Below are 10,302 nucleotides of genomic sequence, written 5' to 3' on the forward strand. Positions count from 1 at the left end.
TTCTTTCAGAAATCCATTCAGGAATGCAGTTTTGACATCCATCTGCCAAATTTCATAATCGTAAAATGCGGCAATCACTAACATGATTCGGACAGACTTAAGCATCGCTACGGGTGAGAAAGTCTCATCGTAGTCAATCCCTTGAACTTGTCGAAAACCTTTTGCAACAAGTCGAGCTTTGTAGACAGTAACATTACCGTCAGCGTCAGTCTTCTTCTTAAAGATCCATTTATTCTCAATTTCTTGCCGATCATTGGGCAAGTCAACCAAAGTCCATACTTTGTTCTCATACATGGATCCCATCTCAGATTTCATGGCTTCAAGCCATTTTGCGGAATCTGGGCTCACCATCGCTTCTTCATAGTTCGTAGGTTCATCATGATCTAGTAGCATGACTTCCAGAACAGGATTACCGTACCACTCTGGTGCGGATCTTACTCTGGTTGATCTACGAGGTTCAGTAGTAACTTGTTCTGAAGCTTCATGATCATTATCATTAGCTTCCTCACTAATCGGTGTAGGTGTCACAAAAACCGGTTTCTGTGATGTACTACTTTCCAATAAGGGAGCAGGTACAGTTACCTCATCAAGTTCTACTTTCCTCCCACTCACTTCTTTCGAGAGAAACTCCTTCTCTAGAAAGGATCCATTCTTGGCGACAAATGTCTTGCCTTCGGATCTGTGATAGAAGGTGTACCCAACAGTCTCCTTTGGGTATCCTATGAAGACACATTTCTCTGATTTGGGTTCGAGCTTATTGGGTTGAAGTTTTTTCACATAAGCATCGCAGCCCCAAACTTTCAGAAATGACAACTTTGGTTTCTTGCCAAACCACAGTTCATAAGGCGTCGTCTCAACGGATTTTGATGGTGCCCTATTTAACGTGAATGCGGCCGTCTCTAAAGCATAACCCCAAAACGATAGCGGTAAATCTATAAGAGACATCATAGATCGCACCATATCAAGTAAATTATGATTACGACGTTCGGACACACCATTACGCTATGGTGTTCCGGGTGGCATGAGTTGCGAAACTATTCCGCATTGTTTCAAATGTAGGCCAAACTCATAACTCAAATATTCTCCTCCACGATCAGATCGTAGAAACTTTATTTTCTTGTTACAATGATTTTCAACTTCACTCTGAAATTCTTTGAACTTTTCAAATGTTTCAGATTTATGTTTCATTAAGTAGATATACCCATATCTGCTTAAATCATCTGTGAAGGTGAGAAAATAACGATATCCGCCACGAGCCTCAACATTAATCGGACCACATACATCTGTATGCATGATTTCCAACAAATCTGTTGCTCTCTCCATAGTACCGGAGAACGGCGTTTTAGTCATCTTGCCCATGAGGCATGGTTCGCAAGTACCAAGTGATTCATAATCAAGTGGTTCCAAAAGTCCATCAGTATGGAGTTTCTTCATGCATTTTACACCGATATGACCTAAACGGCAGTGCCACAAATAAGTTGCACTATCATTATCAACTCTGCATCTTTTGGTTTCAACATTATGAATATGTGTATCACTACTATCAAGATTCATCAAAAATAGACCACTCTTCAAGGGTGCATGACCATAAAAGATATTACTCATATAAATAGAACAACCATTATTCTCTGATTTAAATGAATAACCGTCTCGCATCAAACAAGATCCAGATATAATGTTCATGCTCAACGCTGGCACCAAATAACAATTATTTAGGTCTAATACTAATCCCGATGGTAGATGTAGAGGTAGCGTGCCGACCGCAATCACATCGACTTTGGAACCATTTCCCACGCGCATCGTCACCTCGTCCTTCGCCAGTGTTCGCTTAATCCGTAGTCCCTGTTTCGAGTTGCAAATATTAGCAACATAACCAGTATCAAATACACAGGTGCTACTGCGAGCTCTAGTAAGGTACACATCAATAACATGTATATCACATATACCTTTGTTCACCTTGCCATCCTTCTTATCCGCCAAATACTTCGAGCAGTTCCGCTTCCAGTGACCAGTCTGCTTGCAGTAGAAGTACTCAGTTTCAGGCTTAGGTCCAGATTTGGGTTTCTTCTCCTGAGCAGCAACTTGCTTGTTGTTCTTCTTGAAGTTCCCTTTCTTCTTCCCTTTGCCCCTTTTCTTGAAACCAGTGGTCTTGTTGACCATCAACACTTGATGCTCCTTCTTGATTTCTACCTCCGCAGCTTTTAGCATTGCGAAGAGCTCGGGAATTGTCTTATCCATCCCTTGCATATTATAGTTCATCACGAAGCTCTTGTAGCTAGGTGGAAGTGATTGGAGAATTCTGTCAATGACGCAATCATCCGGAAGATTAACTCCCAGTTGAATCAAGTGATTATTATACCCAGACATTTTGAGTATATGCTCACTGACAGAACTGTTCTCCTCCATCTTGCAGCTATAGAATTTATTGGAGACTTCATATCTCTCAATCCGGGCATTTGCTTGAAATATTAACTTCAACTCCTGGAACATCTCATATGCTCCATGACGTTCAAAACATCGTTGAAGTCCCGATTCTAAGCCGTAAAGCATGGCACATTGAACTATTGAGTAGTCATCAGCTTTGCTCTGCCAGACGTTCTTAACGTCGTCAGTTGCATCAGCAGCAGGCCTGGCACCTAGCGGTGCTTCCAGGACGTAACTCTTCTCTGCAGCAATGAGGATAATCCTCAAGTTACGGACCCAGTCCGTGTAATTGCTACCATCATCTTTCAACTTTGCTTTCTCAAGGAACGCATTAAAATTCAACGGAACAACAGCACGGGCCATCTATCTACAATCAAACATAAACAAGCAAGATACTATCAGGTACTAAGTTCATGATAAATTTAAGTTCAATTAATCATATTACTTAAGAACTCCCACTTAGAAAGACATCCCTCTAATCTTCTAAGTGATCACGTGATCCAAATCAACTAAACCATAACCGATCATCACGTGAAATGGAGTAGTTTTCAATGGTGAACATCGCTATGTTGATCATATCTACTATATGATTCACGCTCGACCTTTCGGTCTCAGTGTTCCGAGGCCATATCTGCATATGCTAGGCTCGTCAAGTTTAACCTGAGTATTCTGCATGTGCAAAACTGGCTTGCACCCGTTGTAGATGGACGTAGAGCTTATCACACCCGATCATCACGTGGTGTCTGGGCACGACGAACTTTGGCAACGGTGCATACTCAGGGAGAACACTTTTATCTTGAAATTTAGTGAGAGATCATCTTATAATGCTACCGTCAATCAAAGCAAGATAAGATGCATAAAAGATAAACATCACATGCAATCAATATAAGTGATATGATATGGCCATCATCATCTTGTGCTTGTGATCTCCATCTCCGAAGCATCGTCATGATCACCATCGTCACCTGCGCGACACCTTGATCTCCATCGTAGCATCATTGTCATCTCGCCAATCTTATGCTTCTACGACTATCGCTACCGCTTAGTGATAAAGTAAAGCATTACAGGGCGATTGCATTGCATACAATAAAGCGACAACCATATGGCTCCTGCCAGTTGCCGATAACTCGGTTACAAAACATGATCATCTCATATAATAAAATTTAGCATCATGTCTTGACCATATCACATCACAACATGCCCTGCAAAAACAAGTTAGACGTCCTCTACTTTGTTTGTTGCAAGTTTTACGTGGCTGCTACGGGCTTAAGCAAGAACCAATCTTACCTACGCATCAAAACCACAACGATAGTTTGTCAAGTTGGTGCTGTTTTAACCTTCGCAAGGACCGGGCGTAGCCACACTCGGTTCAACTAAAGTTGGAGAAACTGACACCCGCCAGCCACCTGTGTGCAAAGCACATCGGTAGAACCAGTCTCGCGTACGCGTACGCGTAATCTCGGTCCGGGCCGCTTCATCCAACAATACCGCCGAACCAAAGTATGACATGCTGGTAAGCAGTATGACTTATATCGCCCACAACTCACTTGTGTTCTACTCATGCATATAACATCAACACATAAAACCTAGGCTCGGATGCCACTGTTGGGGAACGTAGTAATTTCAAAAAAATTCCTACGCACACGCAAGATCATGGTGATGCATAGCAACGAGAGGGGAGAGTGTTGTCCACGTACCCTCGTAGACCGAAAGCGGAAGCGTTATATCAACGCGGTTGATGTAGTCATACGTCTTCACGATCCGACCGATCCAAGCAACGAAACTACGGCACCTCCGAGTTCTTGGCACACGTTCGGCTCGATGACGATCCCCGGGCTCCGATCCAGCAAAGCGTCGGGGAAGAGTTCCGTCAGCACGATGGCGTGGTGACAATCTTGATGTTCTACCGTCGTAGGGCTTCGCCTAAGCACCGCTACAATATTATCGAGGATTATGGTGGAGGGGGGCACCGCACACGGCTAAGAGAACGATCACGAAGATCAACTTGTGTGTATAGAGGTGCCCCCTGCCCCCGTATATAAAGGATCAAGGGGAGGGGCGGCCGGCCAGGAGGGGCGCGCCAGGGAGGAGTCCTACTCCTACCGGGAGTAGGACTCCCTCCTTTTCCTTGTCCATGTAGGAGAGGGGGAAGGAAGGGAGAGAGGAGAGGAAGGAAAGGGGGGGGGGCGCCGCCCCCCTCCTTGTCCAATTCAAACTAGAGGGGGAGGGGGCGCGCGGCCTACCCTGGCTGCCCCTCCTCTTCTCCACTTTAGGCCCATAAGGCCCATTAACCCCCGGGGGGGTTCCGGTAACCCCCCGGTACTCCGGTTTTATCCGAAACTTCTCCGGAACACTTCCGGTGTCCGAATATAGTCGTCCAATATATCAATCTTTATGTCTCGACCATTTCGAGACTCCTTGTCATGTCCGTGATCACATCCGGGACTCCGAACAAACTTCGGTACATCAAAATATATAAACTCATAATGAAACTGTCATCGTAACGTTAAGCGTGCGGACCCTACGGTTCGAGAACAATGTAGACATGACCGAGACATGTCTCCGGTCAATAACCAATAGCGGAACCTGGATGCTCATATTGGCTCCTACATATTCTACGAAGATCTTTATCGGTCAGACCGCATAACAACATACGTTGTTCCCTTTGTCATCGGTATGTTACTTGCCCGAGATTCGATCGTCGGTATCTCAATACCTAGTTCAATCTCGTTACCGGCAAGTCTCTTTACTCGTTCCGTAATACATCGTCTCGCAACTAACTCATTAGTTACAATGCTTGCAAGGCTTATGTGATGTGCATTACCGAGAGGGCCCAGAGATACCTCTCCGACAATCGGAGTGACAAATCCTAATCTCGAAATACGCCAACCCAACATGTACCTTTGCAGACACCTGTAGAGCACCTTTATAATCACCCAGTTACGTTGTGACGTTTGGTAGCACACAAAGTGTTCCTCCGGTAAACGGGAGTTGCATAATCTCATAGTCATAGGAACATGTATAAGTCATGAAGAAAGGAATAGCAACATACTAAACGATCGGGTGCTAAGCTAATGAAATGGGTCATGTCAATCACATCATTCTCCTAATGATGTGATCCCGTTAATCAAATGACAACACATGTCTATGGTTAGGAAACATAACCATCTTCGATTAACGAGCTAGTCAAGTAGAGGCATACTAGTGACATTTAGTTTGTCTATGTATTCACACAAGTATTATGTTTCCGGTTAATACAATTCTAGCATGAATAATAAACATTTATCATGATATAAGGAAATAAAATAATAACTTTATTATTGCCTCTAGGGCATATTTCCTTCAATGCAGCACGTGGCAATAGGCGGCAACCGGATACCTACCATCAACGTCGTACGCGGGTGAGACGTATGATGTGATTTTGCGGACAGTGTATCAGAAAAAGGAAACCAGGTGACATTGGTGTTTACGTGGTGTGACAAAATTTTAAAAAAAAGATGACATTGGCGTTTGTTGCTGATAGAAATAGAAAAAATGATGGAAAGTGCATTTGCCAAGCCTGGTAACCTGTATTTGCCACATGTGGACAACTGCGGGTGTCAAATTGAATCTATGACTGACAGTTGCCACATGTGATTGCACACAGTTGCCATGTCTTAACAACTGCAATTGCCATGTCTTAACAGCTGCAGTTGCCATGACTAAACAACTGTGATTGCCATGTGTGAACAACTGTGGTTGCCATGTGTGAACAACTGTGGTTGCCAAGTGTGAACAACTACAATTACCATGTTATAAAAACTATGGTTGCCATGCATTAACCAACTATAGTTGGTCAATGCTTCTCAACTGTAGTTGCCTTGCATGGTGGACTATATTTGCCATGATTTCAAAGCTAAACTTCCACATGATCGCAGGTTGTTATGGCGGAACCACACTAGCAAAGGTCTCATGGCAAGCTTCACCATTGCAGGCCATGGTATTATAGATACAGCACACCAAATTGAAGTGACACACCAACTTCGATTAGCACATGCAGCACAACAAGGTAAATTTGTGAACCAATAAAAATCATGCATTTGCTTTTGTGGAAAAGCATTAGGGAAAGTGGATTTGTCACGGTGGTGGTGGCAAACTGCGATTGCCACCAAGTGGATACGTCCATTTGTCATCAATGATCATCTGGATTATTTGCATTTGCCTTGTGGGCTCATATGTAGAATGCAAGTTTTGATGTTAAGATGCTGGTTGCCATGACTTGGCAACTGCAGCTATCATATTAGGTCAACTGTAGCTGCCATGGCTGAAAAACTGCAATTGCCATGCATGGCCAAATGCAGATGCTCAAGGCTTGCATGTATGAATGATATCATGCCAATCAGATGCAACTGTTGTATTTCATTATGATGAATATGCCATTCAAGCAATACTGCCTACACATGTACCTGCTTTTTGCAGGAGCTTCAACTACAATCAACAACGGTGCAGGAACATCTACTGCGGGTACCTCAAAGCACGCGGACGGGGCGTTCCACGATGAAGTCAACGATGCTGCCACAAATAATGTAGAATCAGTGTTAGAACTAGCAATCGTTAAAGCAATGACGACAAGCATGCCTGTGCACACCAGCACAAGCAACACTCAAGCAGATGAAACAGCCGCCAATACTGAAGTGAATGATGAAACTCATGACAAAGCGCAAGGAGAAGAAGAATATGGACAATCATAAATCATGCCACCTCAACCACCTTATGTTGGGCAGAGATTTGGTTCGTTTGAAGATGCCAAGGAATACTAACAGAGATATGCGTTGTTCCATGGATTTGCGGTGAACACAGAATACCATAGGAAAATAAAAAAACTAACGAGTACAGCAGAGGTGAGATAAGGTGCTACAAGGCACGAAAGAACAAGAAGGGTAAAGGTGTTGTGCGTGTCGTGCCGGAACGAAAGAGAGGCATCATTCTCAAGACGGAATGCCCTGTCCGGATGAAGCTAAACGCAGATGGAGTATGGTGGGTGGTCACCGAATATGTCGAAGAACACAACCACGACCTCATAAAGAAGTTTGACCTAGTAAAATTTCTGAGCGCCCACAAAGGATTCAGTCCCCACGAGAAGAAATTCATAAGGTTGCTACATGATTGTAACGTCGGACCATCAAAAATGGTCCAAATACTGTCCCTGATCCACAACAGAGAAGGTAGTCTGAGTAGCATGCCCTACATACCAGCAGACGTCAAAGTACCATAGAGAGAGTAGGTTGGCTGGCATGGAAGACACAATCGCCTATTTCAAAGAGAAAGCAAAAGCAGATCCTGATTTCTTCTACAGGATAAGATTTGACGATGAGGACTGTGTTAGAAACATGTATTGGATGGATGGTGCTGCAAGAAGAGCCTACAAACATTTCTGTGATTACATTTCATTCGACGCGACATATCTCACGAATATGTACAAGATGCCCTGTGCTCCATTCATAGGAATAAATAGCCACAATCAGTCCTTGCAGTTTGGTTGCGGTCTCGTTCGGAGCGAAGATACAAATGGTTACACTTGGCTGTTCAAAACCTTCTTGGAGTGCATGGATGGACTTGCTCCGATGAACATAATAACAGACTGGGATTTTAGCATGCGTACTGGCATAGAGGAGGTCTTTTCGTTGGCAGTGCACAGGCACTGCAGGTGGCATATTATTAAGAAGGCTGAAGAGACGCTAGGACCATTCTTTGCTGACCGTCCAGAGCTACACAAGGCATTCGAGTTGTGTGTGGACCACAGGATGACATTGGAGGAGTTTGAACGGAGCTGGACGACTATGATTGAAACATACCAAGTCCAAGACAACGAGACACTTAATAGCCCGTGGGAGAAGTGAATGTACTTGGTACCGGCCTACTTCCTGCAGTGCTTCTTTCCATTTCTGCAGACTACGCAATGCAGCGAGGGGTTCAATGCTGTTTTGAAGCGTTACATGAGCCCTGGCAACTCATTGCTGCAGTTTGCCAAGCAATATTCAGCTTTGCAACACTGGGATCTGAGCTACAGCAATAAGCAAACACCGCACTCAAGCAGCCTAAATTGCTAACATATTTATCGATGGAGAGGCAAATGAGTAAGATATACACCAACAAGATATTTAACAAGTAAGTGAATGATCTTATGGTCTTATTTGCCATGTATGACACGACACATTCAACATTGAAAAATTCTAATAAATAAATAAATATGTTTGCCATATCTGCTGGTTTGAAGGTGACATCTGTAGTGAACACATGAATGCAAAACAAAATGAAAAACTGGAATAAAAACACTGTAGTTGTGAAAACAAATATTAGCTGCTGCTTGTTGTGAAAGAAAGTGAAGCTTCCATTTTGAATGTGGTGTGGTTGCCATGTGGGATGTAGTATAATTGCCATGTATAATGCAAACTGTATTTCACATGTAAGATGAACTCATGTGCATCGAGAAAAACATGATACAGTTGCACTACCATGAAGACAGTAGTTGCCATGTAGAATGCAATGTAGTTGCCATCTTTTGACATGCTGGTCGTTTGAAAAATAGCCCATGATTACACTATACACATAAACTGTAGTTGCCATGTGAAAGAAACTTTAGTTACCATGTGAAAGAAACTGCATTTGCCATATTAAATAGTCTGCAGTTGCCATGTGGAAACAATCAATACAAAAAAATATGTGAAAAAAGCTTTCTCTGCCATCGTTGATTTCAATACGTTTGCTATGTTGTGACCTACCTCAACAAAAGGTGCTACAAAAAGAATTATAAGAATTTAACGAGCACAAAACATGCAGATTCCAGGAAGAAATAAAGCGTGCCAGCATGTACATAGCTTACCAGGTTGACGAACACACCTTCAAGGTGTGTACTCTCATGGACATGTCTGATTCAGAACCTGACGACCCGGACAAGGGAAGAAACTAATTTGTGAAGGCCTCGATAAACGAAGGTGAATACTAGCGCTATGAGGGGGTGAGCTGGGCTCTTGGGCCGAAAGGGAGAGAGCCGGCTGGGCCCAGGCAAGCAGCCGCGCGCGCTGGGCGAGGCCGCTGCCGCGTGCTGGGTCGAGGCCGCAGCAACGCGCGCTGGGCCGAGGCCGCGGCTGAGTTGCCGGTCTTTGCCTAGTTTTGGGAAAATTTCAAATAGTATTTCTATTCAAATTTAATCCAAAGAAAATTTGTTCAGAAAATAGAAAAGTAAACAGGAAAAAGTTTCTGAAAATGAAAATAGAAAATTTTCAGAAAAAGAAATGTTCATGAATTTTATAAAGAAATTAATAAAGTTTATGATTTTTTATTTAGTCAAAGAAAAGTTTCTGTAAAAAGTAAAAAGTTAATGTTTTTTCTGTTGCGTAAATAATTAATAGTGCACTTTTATAAAGAAAATGAAAGTTTAGATAGAACTAAGTTTTTAAGAGCATGTTAAAGTGATGAATATGATTATGTTATTTTTATGACTAACATTGTTAACAACATGATCATGTTTTATCATTGAAATTAAAGGTGCATTTATTTCTCATATTTTGCCCAATGGTAATATAGATTTAATTGCATAGACAATTGTATGTTTAATTTGACCAACGTTAGATTAATGCATATGATTGTTATACTGATCTCACTTAAATTGTGATTTCAGGAGGCTTTCACTTGATGAGTTGCCTAAAAGATGTCCCGACACTCAAAGGTGACAATTACACTGAGTGGAGGAAGAAAGCAGAACTGGCATTTGTCTGTGCTGAGCTGGACTGGGTTGTGGACATTCCACAGCCGGTCAGACCTACAAAGCTAGTAAGAGAGGCCACTGATGATGATGCTGCGCGGGATAAAAAGAGGGCGGATTATGCTCCTTTGGAG

At 42.9% G+C, this 10,302-nt stretch overlaps 1 pseudogene; it reads left to right on the forward strand.

The window, feature by feature from the left end:
• The first annotated feature begins 7,697 nt into the window (after window positions 1–7,697).
• Window positions 7,698–8,303, forward strand: LOC147963251 (protein FAR1-RELATED SEQUENCE 5 pseudogene; annotated as a pseudogene).
• The last annotated feature ends 1,999 nt before the right edge of the window (window positions 8,304–10,302 follow it).

This window comes from Triticum urartu, chromosome 6A (genome assembly GCF_056163025.1).
Source record: "Triticum urartu cultivar PI428250 chromosome 6A, HENAU_Tu73, whole genome shotgun sequence".
Classification (NCBI taxonomy): domain Eukaryota; kingdom Viridiplantae; phylum Streptophyta; class Magnoliopsida; order Poales; family Poaceae; genus Triticum; species Triticum urartu.